Raw genomic sequence first — 16,629 nt, forward strand, 5'->3', positions numbered from 1 at the left:
TATTAATTTACTAAAACAAATCTATTCAGCATGTCTTGATCAGCATGAGCTGTTTTTCATCAAGGTCATGAGATAAAACATGAAAATACCAACCAAAATTCAATCATTACGATGAATTGTTCTCAATATAAAAATCCAAATCAGCTGTAGTAATTGGAATAACAAATCAAATAGATAGTTAATTGTCAACAAAATAAAATTCAAATTTTCACATTCGTTTTTTTTTTTTTTGTGGCAAATCCTTTAATAGCGAGAAGACTGCAAAGCAAGAAAAAAAATCTGAACCTAGCATCAGAAAACATGACATGAATGCCGACATATACAATTGTAGGTCACACTTTTCAATGGCAGTATTCACAATTTAGGACCCACAGTTATGAACACACATATCCACCCACTCACACACACACACAGAAACAACACAAAAGAATAATAAGATTCACGAGCATAAAAAACACGATAATGTTCCCTTGCAGTCCCTCGCAGAAAGAGGTTACAAAACAGACGATAAAAGTTTAACAATTTTCAATACTGAAATAAAATCAACGGGAAAGATAATCTGCAGCTGAGATGGTCGCAACGAGAAGTAAAATTACAGAAAACATAATGCTTATATATACGCTTAAAATTCTGAACAGTCTGTGCATTTTATAAGGTGTCTGGTAATGAATCCCATACGTGTGCTCCTAAGAAACGAAAACACTTCTTCACACATACAAGATTTGGTTTTTGGAGGACCCCATTCAGTGAGTCAGCTGAACGGTATATGAAAATGTTCCTCACAGACCATTTCTATTTCATTAACCATACGAGTGGGAGCTAAACAATATCATAAATAAATATATATATATATATATATATATATACATGTATATATATATATATATATATATATGTGTTTGTATATGCATAGATATATATATATATATATATATATATATATATATATATATATATATTATGTACATTAATGTTGCCTTAAAATTATCTCGCCAATGCTCAAATCATTGCCATTTAACTTCTTTGATAAGATCAGCACCATGACTATTAACATAATCATAATTGCTTTTCACCATGCTTACTGCTCTCTTTAGCAGACGTAACAAATTATCCAATGATTCAAAGGTACAGTGGCCCAAAACAGAAGCATAATCTATGCAAAGTTGTATTAGTGTGAGATACAGAAAGTTCAACACGTTTTGATTGACAAACTTACCCATTTTCTGTAGTAAATACATTTTACAACCTAGCTGCTTTGTTAACTGTAGAACATGACTATTCCATGATACCTTGTCATCAATTTCGATACCATCCATACCTAATACTTTGAACTTGTTCTTCACATACAGCATAGAAAAAAATATTCAGATCATTTTTTTTTTTCGGAGATACTCAAAACCATTGCTTTGGTTTTATCAATATTGATCTTTAACTTATCCCTAGTATACCAAAGATATAAACCATTCAGGTCTGACTGCAGACATGAGGATGCTTCATCAACATGCCTACAAGTGGTATATTTAACCACATCATCCGCATGTATATTACATTGTGAAAATCTAAGACACTGATTTATATCATTCACAAATTACAAAAACAGAATGGGCCCTGAAATATTACCCTGAGGCACACCCACTCTATTATCACGAAACCTTGATAAAGCGCCATGCGCTCGGACAGCTTGATTTCGACCATGAAATAACTGAAGAACCATTTGTACTTATATCCCTTTACTCCGTACCATTTCAGCTTGGTCAGCAAAATATTCATATCAATACTATCGAAACATAAAGAAACAGGCTACTACACATTCATTATTATCAAACAATTCGTACCAGTCATCCACAACACGATGCAAAAAAAAGTTTGGGTTAAATGTTCGGGAAGTAAAGCAAATTGATCAATATTGATTAAATCGTTACTCTGAATATATTTCAAAAACTGTTTTTGAACCTCTTTCTCCAAGAGTTTAGATATGTGAAAAAACAACAGAGAAATTGCTGGTAATTGATAGGGTAATGTTTCAAACCCTTGCCTTGTAAACAGGTGTAGTTCTTGCTTTCTTCCAATCAGTAGGTACTTGACGGGTTGTTAGGCTTTCATTAAACAAACTGCCAAGAGACTTGTAAATCACTACTACAGCAATCTGCAAAATCTTTACATCCACTCTTAACACATCGTCGTCTTGAAAAGATCGGGATGTTGTCTCATCAACATTAACAAGAAAGCTGTTTAATTTTTCCCCGTCAGGTTCACCAGGTATAATAGACATATACCTATTGTCACCTTGAATTCTATTCAATTCCTTCCATAATGCTTTACTATTTTTACAATACTTTCTAGTGATATATCAAAATACAATTACTTGCTCAATCTAATTTCTTCAGTTAACTTATTTCTAATTTGCCTATACTCTGATATATATAAAAAAAAAACCTTCTGGAGATTTGACAGAAACAGACTCCTTTTTTTCAAAAAAAAAATCTAAAAAAAAATCAACTTGATAATGTCTGGTGTCATCCATGGATTATTTTTACTTTTCAATCTACATTATCCAATCGGAGCGTGCTTATTACATATGTCTAGGAATGCAGATTCCCATCTGTTCAATTTCATTTCCATGCTATCAACCATGTCATTTTCAAGATGAAATATATTAGAATGAAACTTACAATAATCACGAAAATGTATCAAATTATGTCCATGCTCTTTCTTATGAATTATGGATTATTTTCCTCTGGAATGTTGTCTCATGGAGGAGGTTAGTAGTCACAACACATCTAGGTGACCATTTTGCGTAATACTAGATAAGGTAAAGAAATATATAATATTAAGTGTAAAAGCGCCCATAGGCAGTATATGAGTTTGAGAACGAGGTATCTTAACCCCAAGAAGACTGGACTATTTAAGAGGTTTTGAGGACTGGGGGATCCTGCCCCCCCCCCCCCCAAGATCTCGGCCATGGAATGTTCGATCATCGCCGCATTCGGCTCGCACTAGTTTATGACGTAACCTAAAAAATGCGTAGTTAATTTTACAAAAATCACCATAATTTTCTAATTAAGGCTATTAAAATCGATTATGCAATGGTACATTTTTTTTTTCATTATTCTTAGGATATTTGGATTTCTGTTTTTTGTTTAATTTGTGCCGATATGGTTGTCTAGTTATCTCTTTATTGTGGAATGTGTTAAAGGAACTTATTTTATTTCGTGAGTTCACGCAAGAACTCACAGTGAGAGCCCGCTCAACGCGCGCGCAGTCATGTCGCTTCTTCGCACGTTTTGCACGAGGGAATAAGTTCCCTCATCGCAGTCTAAATCAAGTTTTATTCGTCCTTTTTACCGTGCATCGTCGCACTATCTTATCATATTGTGGATTGTTATTATTTGTAGCTCAGTTAGAGCTGACTTTGCTTCGGAAGAGGATTTCTATTCACGAGATATCGCGGGATGGAAATTCCGCTTACCGTTCCCCCACAGCATACAGCTAAGCCTGTCGTGGGTGGCACCACTAGTACGAGCGCCCTGCATACAGCTAAGTCTGTCGTGGCGGTGGTGACTACAGCCGCGCATCATGAACCTAAGTGTTCGCCGGCTATTAAGGCTCAGTCGAAGAAAGAAGGGAGTAGGAAAACCCTTAAAAAAACCAGCAAACCAGGCCTAAGTAAGAAGGCAGCCCCCCTAAAGAGAAGACGGACGCGGATGTGCTTTCCCGCCTTTCTAAGCTCGAATCCATGTTTGAAAAGGTCATGGAAGTACTACCGTCTCGGCCTAATCGTAGTCAACAACAACAACTACGTGCCGGCCATGTTGGTACGGCTTGTACCGCAGACCACGGTGGTGTGCCGTTTGGGGACATGGATGTGTGTGCTACAGACGCAAGTACTGTACGCAAGCACGCGGTACGCTGCACGACCACGGCGGCAGCAGCTACAGTGGGGATGAATGCGATTTCCCTGCGGCGGCAGCGGGTTACGCACCCGCAGAGCTCACGGGCCGGCCAGTACAAGTACCATCCTTTGCTGCAAAATTTGCGGTCTCCGCCGGTGTGGGCGACCCTATCAATGACGAATTGGCAAATTCTACCAATTATCTCATCTCCCATTGTCTGGAGGAAAAATCGCTGGAAGAGTCAGCGGCAAACTACCCAGCACCGAGCCATTGCCCCAACTTACTAGTCCCAAAAGTAAATCCAGTGATTTGGGATAATGTGAAACAGACTACGCGCAGCAGAGACGTTAAAGGCCCGGTCCCACTGGCCGATCGACGGACATAAAGCGTATGCAGAAAGGACACAGCGGACGAGCAAAATTTCGGGGATGGCTTCATCCGCTTTCATCCGCTCCAGAAATTGACAAAATTGGCGAAAATTGGCGGTAACAGAACGGAAATAGAACGGACGTGGGTAGTATGTAGCGGGGATGTTAAACGGATGTTCATCGGAAGCCTAGCGGATGAAAGCGGATGGAAGGGGATGACAGCTCCGAAGGGGTTACCGGAGATAATTGCGAAACGGACGCATAGCAGAAAAAGCGGATGCAGAGTGGATGCAGAGCGGATGCAGAGCGGATGCATAGGGGATGCTTTCGAAATGCTTTATATACGAGATGCATACGCTTACATCCTTTCTTTTAACGTGCTATTAACGATGTAAAGACGTTCCACGTACCATATCTTTCCTCCCTCTTTCCGTTTTTAGCTGCAGCGGATGTGAGTTGCGAGGATGCCCAGAGGATGCAGAGAGGATGCAGCGGACGTTTAAGGGATGCCGCACGGACATATAACGTTTGTTGCTCGTATGTCGCGGATTTACATCGTACACAGCGGAAAGTTCATCCGTTCTAAAAGATTTAAGCAGCTTAAAACTTTTTGCGCGGATGAAATCACAGTGGACGGATGCTCGATGGATAGAGCGGATGAAACACGTATGCGATGGGTACACAGCGGATTCGTAGCGTTTTCCAACGGATGGCAAGATTTTTTGTACGCTTTACATCCTCTTTGCATCCGTAAGTGCAGTGGGACCGGGCCTTAAGCTGCAGAGAGTACAGAAATCCCTCACCCGCGGGCTGTGTGCGTTCCTACAAACTCTTCCTATTAAATCTGACTTGAACGAGGCGCAACAGGACGCATTCGCTCTACTCTGTAATGTCAATTAGGTGTACGAGATGAACTGCCTGAGAAAGGAGCTGATCAAGCCCGACATGAACGCTGCTCACGCACATTTGTGCAAGCCTACTACGCCCGTGACCGCGCTTCTCTTCGGTGATGACATGGGACAACGTGTAAAAGATCTCAAGGAGGAGAATAGGGCTGCCTTTAGTGTGGTTAAGGCTGCGTTCACATAGAAGTATACTATTCGGGTATTCGGGCTCGTTTTTCGAGGGCACGCGAATAGCTTGAATCGAACGATAGGATTTCCTCACACCGGTTCACATAAGAGGGCACTATTCGAAATACTGAATACCTGCGAAAAGTATAGCAAAGTGGGAATCGACCTTGTTCGATTTTCTTGCAGCGTATACCGTCTCTCGTTTATGAAATAATGACAATTTTGGTCTGGCTTTGCCCGTTTGCAAATGAAGAGTTTGTTTGCAAAAACCGATAAGTCCATATTTGCCAAATGGAGATATTTGCGATTAAAGGTCAAGAAAAATAAAGAAAATAATAAGAAAATTTTTGCTTCTTTTGACCATAACTTCAAAAATATACCTTTATATGTAGTGACAAATATATCATTTAAAAGGTATTATTTTGTACTTTATGACAGAGATCGTACTTCAAAATCTTCAAAAATGGACTTATCGGTTTTTGCAAACAAACCCTTCAAATATAAGCATGTAGCCTGACATTCTGATGCAGTTTAGAAATTGTTAATAAGATTTGCTGCGATGTAGGAGAAAGAAATCCTCACTACATGGGATGGTGAGTTGACGGTGCGGGTGATGGTGTATTCGGTGCTCGAATAGCGAATAGCGAATAGCGAATAGCGAATACCGAATACTTATATGTGAACGCAGCCTAAAGGGCAGGCTAAGAGATCTACACATCAGCCATACCACCCATACAAGCGCTCGGCCAGCGTTGGATTCAGCGGGAAGCAATATCGGAGCGCAGGCTGGCTCGCAGCTGGGGATACATCCAGGCCTTTTTTAGGCCAGCAGCAGCGGGGAAACAGACATTCAGCCCCGCACACGAAGACTTGCCCACCTCCAGCGCATGCGCACAACCGGGGGCAGAGCTACTCAGCAATCCCAGCCAAGCCAAACACTGTGTCACGGAGAAAGTAACTGCACTACCCAAGGAGGTAAGTTGCAGTGGAAATACACAATCTATACTCACACTGTACAGTCAGTTTTTGACATTGAACATGTAGATGTTCCATTAGACCTGCCCGCTGGGGGTCGATTGAGGCATTTTAGCAAACAGTGGAATCATATTACCACTGATCCCTTCATACTTGATGCAATTAGCGGTTACAAACTTGAATTTCAAGAGGCGAATAGCCCACCTCACAGAGGTAAACCGCCTTACCACTACAGAGTGGGTAATGCTGAGGAGAGCAAGATTGACATTGAAATTCGAAAACTGGCCGAGAAAGGCGTAATCGAAGAATGCCAGCATGTGGCAGGAGAATTTGTGTCCAATATTTTTACACGCCCAAAGAAAAATGGGGACATACGCCTGATTTTAGATTTATCGGACCTAAATGACAATCTAATGTACGGCATTTCAAAATGGATAACATCCATACGGCTGAAACCCTAATTTCCCCTGGTTGTTACCTTGCCTCAATCGACCTTCGAGATGCCTACTACTCTGTCCCTATTCACCCCTCACATCGCAAGTATTTGAGATTTGTCTTGCACGAGAAATGTTGGCAATTTAAGGTACTCCCCAATGGCCTTAGTACAGCGCCTAGGCTCTTCACAAAACTTATGAAGCCGGTGTTTGCAAAGCTGCGACAGGCAGGCCACCTGGTTGTGGAGTATTTAGATGACACTCTCATAATTGGTGAAACTGAATCACAAGCACTAGAAACGGTGCAAGCAACCACAAAACTGCTCTCTGACCTTGGTTTTGTCATTCATTCAGAGAAATCTCTCCTAGAGCCTCAGCAACGGCTCCAATTCTTGGGGTTTATCTTGGATTCGGAAAGCATGACCATAACGCTCCCGCATGAGAAATGTCAAAATATCAGGGCAGTATGTGCGGAATTACTAGGGAAACAGAACCCTACTATCAGGCAGGTGGCGCAGGTCATTGGGAAACTGATTGCCACTTTCCCTGCTATTCAATATGGCCCCCTCTTCTATCGTAACCTAGAAAGAGACAAAATTCTTGCACTAAAATCAAGCAAAGGGCATTTGATAGACCTATGAATTTGTCTGAAGCTTCTAATCAGGAGTTAACGTGGTGGTTCAATAAGATTCACTGCCAGTCGGCACCAATTAGTCGAGATCGGCCAGCTTTAGAGCTACGTACTGACGCCAGTGGGCAAGGATGGGGTGCCACTGATTTAAGCTGTGAAACTGGCGGTAGATGGGATGATCAGGAGATAGTGCGTGCTCAAAACAATGAAATCAACTATCTTGAAATATTAGCTGCAGGGCTTGGTTTGAAGTCATTTTGTGGCCACCTGCATGATACGCATGTGCTCATTAGAACTGACAACACAACAGCTGTAGCCTACCTGAACAATATGGGAGGCATCAAATCTAGAGCCTGCGACAGGGCAGCACGAGACATTTGGGTTTGGTGCAAGGAAAGGAATATCTGGATCACAGCAGCCTATTTACCTGGTCGTGACAATACAGAAGCAGACAGGAGATCTCCTCATTTTAATGACAGAACAGAACGGATGCTGAATAAGAAAGTCTTTTACTGATATCACTAAGAAATGTGGTACTCCCCAAATTGATTTTTTTGGCGTCAGACTCAATAAGCAACTGCCTGCTTAAATTACGTGGCTGCCTGACCCAGATGCGGTTTCAGTGGATGCAATCACTCTGAATTGGGGTGATCTGTATTTCTACGCATTCCCTCCTTTCTGCCTCATCCCCAAATGTCTCAAAAAAAAAAAAAACAACGACAAGGCACATGGTCTCTTGATCGTCCCAAACTGGCCGACGCAAGCGTGGTTTCCTCGCATGAGGAAAATGCTTACAGATGACCCACTCTTTATTCCTAGACACAGGAATTTGATTATGCAACCAGTATCTGGGGAACCGCACCCTTTACACGCTTGTCTTGATCTGTTATGGTGCAGGTTTTGAAGCTGCCGTTCGAGAACTCTGGCATGAGCAGCAGAACGGTGGACATCTTGGCAGCATCTTGGAGGGCATCAACCCAAAGACAGTATTGTACATAATAAGGAAATGGAAAAAGCTTTGTACACTTAAGGAGGAAAGTCACCTTCATGCCAAGATTAATTTTGTTATGGAGTTTTTTACGCACATGTTTTATGAAGAGAACTTGAGCTATTCAGCTATTAACTCAGCACGGAGTGCACTTGCTACCTTTCTAGTGTTAGAGGATGAACAATTCACTGTCAGCACTCATCCTCTTCTCTCTCGTTTTATGAGAGGTGTGTTCCAGCTCAGGCCCCCAAGGCCGCGGTATTCGGAAATTTGGGACGTGAATATTGTTTTTAGGTATTTGAGAATGCTAGCTCCTACTAACTCGCTTAGTTTGAAGCGATTAACGATGAAGCTGTGCATGTTACTGGCCTTGATATCCACCCAGAGGGTACAGACTTTGCATTGCCTGAATCTAGACTGCATGATTCTCAAACAATCTATGGTGTCATTCAAAGTTAATGAACATCTTAAGCAGTCTAGACCTGGGAATTTTGGATTGGACGTACTTTTGAAAGCGTACCCCCCAGACAGACGTCTGTGTGTAGTTACATACATTAAGGCCTATCTTCGGAGAACCAAAGAGATCCGAGGAGAGGAAAGTCATCTCTTCATTAGTTTTCGCAAGCCTTTCAAGAGAGTAACGGCACAGACAATTTCTCGATGGATCAAGGAAATCATGACTGGCGCTGGCATTGACACCACAATGTTCAGTGCACATTCAACCCGAGCAGCATCTAGCTCAGCAGCAAACAGAGCGGATGCACCTATTCCTCTGATCCTCGCAAAAGCAGGCTGGTCGAAAGAACAGACATTTCGCAAATTCTATGACAAGCCTCTGCAAGACGAGGGACAGTGTCTGTCACAGCTGATTATGAGGAAATAATGGCCTCAAACCCAGGTAATTTTAGCTTACATTTTGCTTGCCATTGTGCATGCCTGAGATTGTTCAGTTGGAACAAATGTGACTTCTGTGCTACAAAATCTCACTGTGAGTTCTTGCGTAAACTCACGAAATAAAATAGAAAGATTAAACGAGAACTTACCAGTTTGAAGTTTGATCTTTATTTTATGAGGGAGTCGGAGAAAGAATTCACAGTCCCTCCTCTCCCTCCCATGGCATGAATACTATTCCAAAAATGTATAGATCAACTTCAAGTAAGTTCTCAATTTTTCCACTCTGACAGAAGTCACATCTTGTTGCTACGAAGTATGACTGCGTGCGCGTTGAGCGGGCTCTCACTATGAATTCTTTCTCCAACTCCCTCATAAAATAAAGATCAAACTTCAAACTGGTAAGTTCTCGTTTTAATCTTTCTATTTAACATGTATTTGTAAAAATAAAAGTGATAGTCTAAGATCAAAAATTAGGCAATAATATTAATTAAACAATTATGCTCGTCATACATACCAAACTCGAGTATTTTGGTATTTCCTATGTCAATTAATGTTGAATTTCTGTGTTTTCTATTGTTTTATGTTTCTTTTTTCACAACAATTAATTTCAACTTCAGATTAGACTTTATTGGCTGAAAAACAGACTTTGCAAGAAAAACAAGAAACACAGAATCTATCAAAACCTCATTCATTTCACACATAAACACATACAAATACGCCATCTTTTACTGACATGTGACGGTAAAATGTTAAGTAACACTTAACAGCTGCGGGTTAATAAAAAAAAGTTGTGAAGTTTCGCGGTGAGATCTTATCAATTCTTGAAGTTATCGCAATACTTCCTGAGGGAGGCATAGAGTGATGACCCCCAGTCTTTTTAGGGTTAAGGAGAATTCGTTCAAAGGGGAAATTTTTGATTCCCGTTAAGGTTTGACAATATTTTTCAAAGCATTATCATTGGTCTGGGGCCTCAGAACTACTCCACAGTGGGGCACTGATGGCATAGTGTGTTATTGAGGACTACAGTATAGTGGAGATGGGGAGGGTCGCAAAAACAAAAATGGTTACTATATTGGATGTGCATAGAAATGGGTCACTGGGGGGAATTTAGGTGTATCTCCTTTTTCTAAAAAAAAAAAAATATCTGTATTTTCTCGTTAACATGATAAAGAGATGCATTTTGTGCTCTTGTCAATTCAAACCTGCATTGAGCCCACATTAATGCATAATTTTTCAAGAAGGTCAATATTTGCATTTTTCTAAATATTTTCATGCTTTAAAAAAGAAATCCCCAAACTATCATTTGTTCCGCATTTGCCTTTATGGCTAGAATTAGCGCGTTATATATATATATATATATATATATATATATATATATATATATATATATATATATATATGTGTGTGTGTGTGTGTGACTGTGCATCACAAAACGAACAAAAAGTCGCACACACTGATTTTGCGTGAGGACTGAAAATAAGTGAAATGGGTTAACCTAGCCGAACTTGACTTTTTTATATTTTCTGAAAGAGAGGGTCTTCTTTTACAGTATGCTAAAACTTGGTATCTCAAAACGGGCAGGAAAGTGTTTTTTTTTAGCAGTTTATCTTGAACATTTTTGGTAGAATAGTGTGATTAGGTGTGTCTTTAGAATCCCTTTTTCATTTCTGAAAAACCTTGTCCACACTCTTCACTTTCAAGTCTAATAACTTTTGAAAGGATAATGCTACTGCTTTGAAAGTTGGCATTAATTATGGACAGAATATGTTAATGAGGCATGCTTAATTTCAGTTGAATCTGATAATCTCTTCATTGTTGTTACTCTGGTGGTTTACTTCCTGTTTTTTGTCCCATTCATCGCACAGCCAGCACGGTTTGGTAAAGATTAAAGCGCTTGAATAGACACTGTACTTCAGGGCCTCTTTTCTCAGTTCACACTTTTCCTGAGTTTGTGCTTTCTTTCCAATATTTAGATAGGTTAGGAGAGTCCATTTTATTTGAGTTATACATCATTTTAAAGCTTAGTGTCTGCTCTTTCAGAATATGGTCTTAACTAAAAATTCATGTCTGGCGACTTTTTGTTTGTTTTGAGGTGCAGGGTCATATATATATATATATATATATATATATATATATATATGACCGTGCACCTCAAAACGAACATAAAGTCGCACACACTGGTTTTGCGTGAGGACTGAAAATATCAAAGTGAAATAGGTCAACTTAGCCGAACTTGACTTTTTCATATTTTCTGAAAGAGCGGGTCTTCTTTTACATTATGAAAGGATAGTGCTACTGCTTTGAAAGTTGGCATTACTTATGGACAGAATGTGTTAATGAGGCATGCTTAATTTCACTTTAATCTGATTATCCCTTCATTGTTGTTACTCTGGTGGTTTACTTCCTGTTTTTTTTTTTTTTTTGTCCCATTCATCGCACAGTCAGCATGGTTTGGTAAAGATTAAGCGCTTGAAAAGACACTGTACTTCAGAGCCTCTTTTCTCAGTTTACACTTTTCCTGAGTTTGTGCTTTTTTTCCAGTATTTATTTAGGTTAGGAGAGTCCATTTGATTTGAGTTATACATCATTTTAAAGCTTAAAGTCTGCTCTTTCAGAATATGGTCATAACTAAAAATTCGTGTCTGGCGACTTTTTGTTTGTTTTGAGGTGCAGGGTCACATATACCCTTTTGCAAAGGCAGCACGCTATTGACTTGCACGCTCAGAGCGATCGGATCGGAGCAAGCTACGCTTGCAGCTCGCCGGTCACGCGCTGAGTGTGCGTGTGCTGAAATTTTAGCGAGCTGGCTCTGCAAATGGCTAGGGTAAATATTTCATTTGATATTTATTGATTGACGCTTCTCAGTGGAACTCTGCTAGTCAATTACGGTCCACATAATGATATTCAAAGTGTAAAATTATATTGTAGTTTGGTGCTTTATGTATGTTGGCAATCAAGTTCTTTGAAGGAAACCAAAACCAAAAGTATGATTTCATTTAAAAGGTAATTTCATAAAACTTGTTAAATCGTGTTAATTCGTGTGCTTTTAATACAGCTACATTATACCTGAAACTGGAAGAGTAGGTCTGTAGAGCCCACTAATGTCAAAATCGACCACTAATGTCAAAACGACCATTAATGTCATAACACGTCGACGACAGATGTCATAACAACCACTAATGTCATAACACGTCGACGACAAATGTCAAAATCGGATTAACCACTAATGTCAAAACACGTCGACGACAAATGTCAAAATCTCCAAATTTTACTGCAAATGTCATAACGCGTCACAGGGGCATATCCAGGAATTCCGTCAAGGCGAGGCGCCTTTACAAAATCAAAGGCTGGCGAGACCCTTCCCCCCCCCCCCATTTTCTTATTTACATTTCTGTTGCGTTAACAAAATATAGACAGGGGGCACCAGAGGGGGATGCGCCCCTCTCGATCCCCGATTGCGTCAACCGCAAATGTCAAAATTGGGTTAATCACAGTAATGTCATAACACGTCGACCACAATGTCAAAACGCGTCACAGGGGCGGATCCAGGAATTCCGTAAAGGGGAAGTGCCTTTACAAACTCAAAGGCCAGCGAATCCCCTCCCCTTTCTTTTTCTTTTTCTTTTTTATTTCTTTTGTTTGACAAAAACAGAGACGGGGAGGGGCCGCCGCGCCCCCTCTAGATCCGCCACTGCGTCAACCACAAGTTAATGTCAAAACCCATCATTTGCATTACAGAAGCGGATCCAGGATTTCCGTAAAAGGGATGCGCCTTTACAAAATCAAAGGCTGGCGAGACCCCCCCCCCCCATTTTCTTATTTTTATTTCTGTTGCGTTAACAAAATATAGACAGGGGGCACCAGAGGGGGATGCGCCCCTCTCGATCCGCGATTGCGTCAACCGCAAATGTCAAAATTGGGTTAATCACAAATGTCATAACACGTCGACCACAAATGTCATAACGCGTCGCAGGGGCGGATCCAGGAATACCGTAAAAAGGAAGTGCCTTTACAAACTCAAAGGCCAGCGAAGCCCCTCCCCTTTCTTTTTTTCCTTTTTTTTTCTTTCTTTTGTTTTAACAAAAACAGAGACGGGGAGGGGCCGCCGCGCCCCCTCTAGATCCGCCACTGCGTCAACCACAAGTTAATGTCAAAACCCTTCATTTGCATTACAGAAGCGGATCCAGAAATTCCGTAAAAGGGAGGAGCCTTTACAAAGTCAAAGGCTTCCACATTCCCTCCCCATTTTTTCTTTTTATTTATGTTTAAAAAAATAGAAGGGGGGCACCATAGAGGAGTGCGTGCCCTCTCCATCCATGATTGCGTTAACCAATGTCAAAACTCATTGCTTGCATAACAGGGCCGGATCCAGGAATTCCGTAAAGGGGAGGCGCTTTTACAAAATGAAAGCTGCCGCACCCCTCCCCCCATTTTTCCCTTTTTAGTTTTATTGTTTAAACTAAAGAGAGAGAGAGAGAGAGAGGGGGGTACCAGAGGGGGATGCGCCCCCTTTTTGATCCGCGATTGCGTCAACCACAAATGTCAAAACCCATTGCTTGTAATACAGGGGCGGATCCAGGAATTACGTAAAGGGGGGGGGGGGGCACCTTTACATAATTAAAGCCTGGCGCATCCCCCCTATCCTTTTCTTATTATTCATGTTGTTTTGAAGAAAATAAAGAGAGGGAACACCAGAGGGGGATGCGCCCGTCTCGATCCGCGATTGCGTTAACCATAAATATCAAAACTAATTGCTTGCATTACAGGGGCGGATCCAGGAATTCCGTAAAGGGGAGGCGCCTTTACAAAATTAAAGCTGCCGCACCCACCCCCATTTTTCCCCTTTTTAGTTTTATTGTCTTAACTAAAGAGAGAGAGAGAGGGGGAGCACCAGAGGGGGATGCGCCCCCTTCTCGATCCGCGATTGCGCAAACCACAAGTGTCAAAACTCACTGCTTGTAATACAGGGGCGGATCCAGGAATTACGTAAAGGGGGGGGGGGGCACCTTTACTAAAGCCTAGCGCATTCCCCCCCATCATTTTGTTATTATTTATGTTGTTTTGAAGATTTTTTTCTTCTTTTTATTTATGTTGGGTTGTTGTTTTTCTAAAGAAAGGGGGCACATGAGAGGGATGCGCCCCCTCACGATCCATGATTGCCTGGATTCCTGGATACAGGAATTCCGTAAAGGGGAGGCGCCTTTACAAAATTAAAGCTGCTGCACCCCCTCCCCATTTCCCCTTATAGTTTTATTGTTTTAACTGAAAGAGAGAGAGAGAGAGAGAGAGAAGGGGGCACCAGAGAGGATGCGCCCCCTTCTCGATCCGCGATTGCGTCAACCACAGATGTCAAAACTCAATGCTTGTAAAACATGGGCGGATCCAGAAATTACGTAAAGGGAGGGGGGGGGGGTGGGGGTACCTTTACATAATAAAAGCCTGGCGCACCCCCCATCTTTTTGTTATTATTTATGTTGTTTTGAAGAAAAAAAAAAAGAGGGGGGCACCAGAGGGGGATGCGCCCGTCTCGATCCCCCATTGCCTCAACCACAATGTCAAAACTCATTGCTTGCATTACAGGGGCGGATTCAGGAATTCCGTGAAGGGGAGTCGCCTTTACAAAATTAAAACATGCCGCTCCCCCCTATTTTTTTTTTTCCATTTCATTTCTGTTGTTTTAACAACAAAAAATAGATAGGGGGCACCAGAGGGGGATGCTCCCACTCTCGATACGCGTTTGCGTCAACGACAAATGTCAAAATTAATTGCTTGCATTACAGGGGCCACGGCGGCGGGTCCAGGAATTCCGTAAAAATAAAAAGAAATAAATAAGTTGAGGGGGGTTATGCCAGCCTGTCATTTTGAAAAGACGTCTTTGCGGAATTCCTGGACCCGCCCCTGTAATGCAAGCAATGAGTTTTGACATTTGTTTTTGACGCAATCCCGGATCGAGAGGGGACTCATACCTCTCTGGTGCCCCCCCCCTTAAAAAACAACATGAATAAAAAGAAAAAAAAAAGGTGCGGTAGCTATTTTGTTGTTGTTGTTGTTGTTATTATTGTAGAAACAACACAAATGAAATGAAAAAAAAAATAGGGCGTGCGGCAGGTTTTAATTTTGTACAGGCGCCTCCCCTTTACGGAATTCCTGGATCCGCCCCTGTAATGCAAGCAATGAGTTCTGACATTTTGTGGTTGACGAAATCGCGGATCGAGAGGCGGCGCATCACCCCTCTGGTGCCCCCCCCCCTTAAAAAACAACATGAATAAAAAGAAAAAAAATCTTCAAAACAACATAAATAATAACAAAAAGATGGGAATGTGCCACTCTTTAGTTAAGGTGCCCCCCCCCTTTACGCAAATCCTGGATCCGCCTCTGTAAGCAATGCGTTTTGACATTTTTTGTGGTTTATACAGTCGTGGATCGAGAAGGGGGCGCGCATCCCCCTCTGGTGCCCCCTTTCTGTCTCTCTCTCTCTCTCTCTTTAGTTAAAACAATAAAACTAAAAAGGGGAAATATGGGGTTTTATGTTGTTGTTGTTATCATTATTGTAGAAACAACACAAATGAAATGAAAAAAAAAATAGGGCGTGCGGCAGGTTTTAATTTTGTAAAGGCGCCTCCCCTTTAAGGAAATCCTGAATCCGCCCCTGTAATGCAAGCAATGTAGTAGGGCAGATATGTAACAAAAATTGGTCGAAATGCTCACATCCGGCGGAAAGTATGAAATTTTGCATATAGGGGTATTTTGGGGCGCTGATTTCAAATATTGCCGGATCCAAGAGATCTGACCACAGGGTCGACCGCCATTTTGAATTCCAATATGGCCGCCATCACAAAACAAATTCAAAGATCCCTATCTTGAGTTCTGAATGACCTGTGGCACCAAAATTTGGTACACATGAGCGTTTTGACACATTGAATTTGATGACAGATTGATTCGGAGTGTCTGACAAACATCGAATGGCCGCCATTTTGAATTCCAATATGGCCGCCTCGACGAAATATTCAAAATTCCTATCTCGATTTCTAAGTGGTGAGTGACCCTGAAATTAGGTGTAAACAAGTATTTTAACATACTGAGTTAAAATATTAACTGATGTGATGTGTCTGACAAACGCAATGCATGCTATTTTGAATTCCAATGTGGCTACGAAGACAAACCTCACGACTAACATTCACGGGCATATCAAAAAGTGCAGCAAAAAGGAAGCATAATGCACCTTTCACTGACGTCACAATGTAAATACATCAGCGCGCACTCTATCAGTTACAAATGCGCGCTCAATCAGGTAGCCTAATTTACAAACCCGAGATAGAGATTTTCAACACTCCAACATGGCAAATATGTATAAGAATTCAAATTGGCTGCCG

The 16,629-nt window shown here is 41.3% G+C and overlaps 2 pseudogenes; both read left to right on the forward strand.

Annotated features, from left to right (window-relative positions):
- Positions 1 to 3,452: 3,452 nt before the first annotated feature.
- On the forward strand, positions 3,453 to 6,292 carry LOC140226996 (uncharacterized; annotated as a pseudogene).
- A 1,970-nt stretch (positions 6,293 to 8,262) lies between these two features.
- On the forward strand, positions 8,263 to 9,245 carry LOC140226997 (uncharacterized; annotated as a pseudogene).
- Positions 9,246 to 16,629: the final 7,384 nt, after the last annotated feature.

Source organism: Diadema setosum, chromosome 4, assembly GCF_964275005.1.
Source record: "Diadema setosum chromosome 4, eeDiaSeto1, whole genome shotgun sequence".
In the NCBI taxonomy this organism is placed as follows: domain Eukaryota; kingdom Metazoa; phylum Echinodermata; class Echinoidea; order Diadematoida; family Diadematidae; genus Diadema; species Diadema setosum.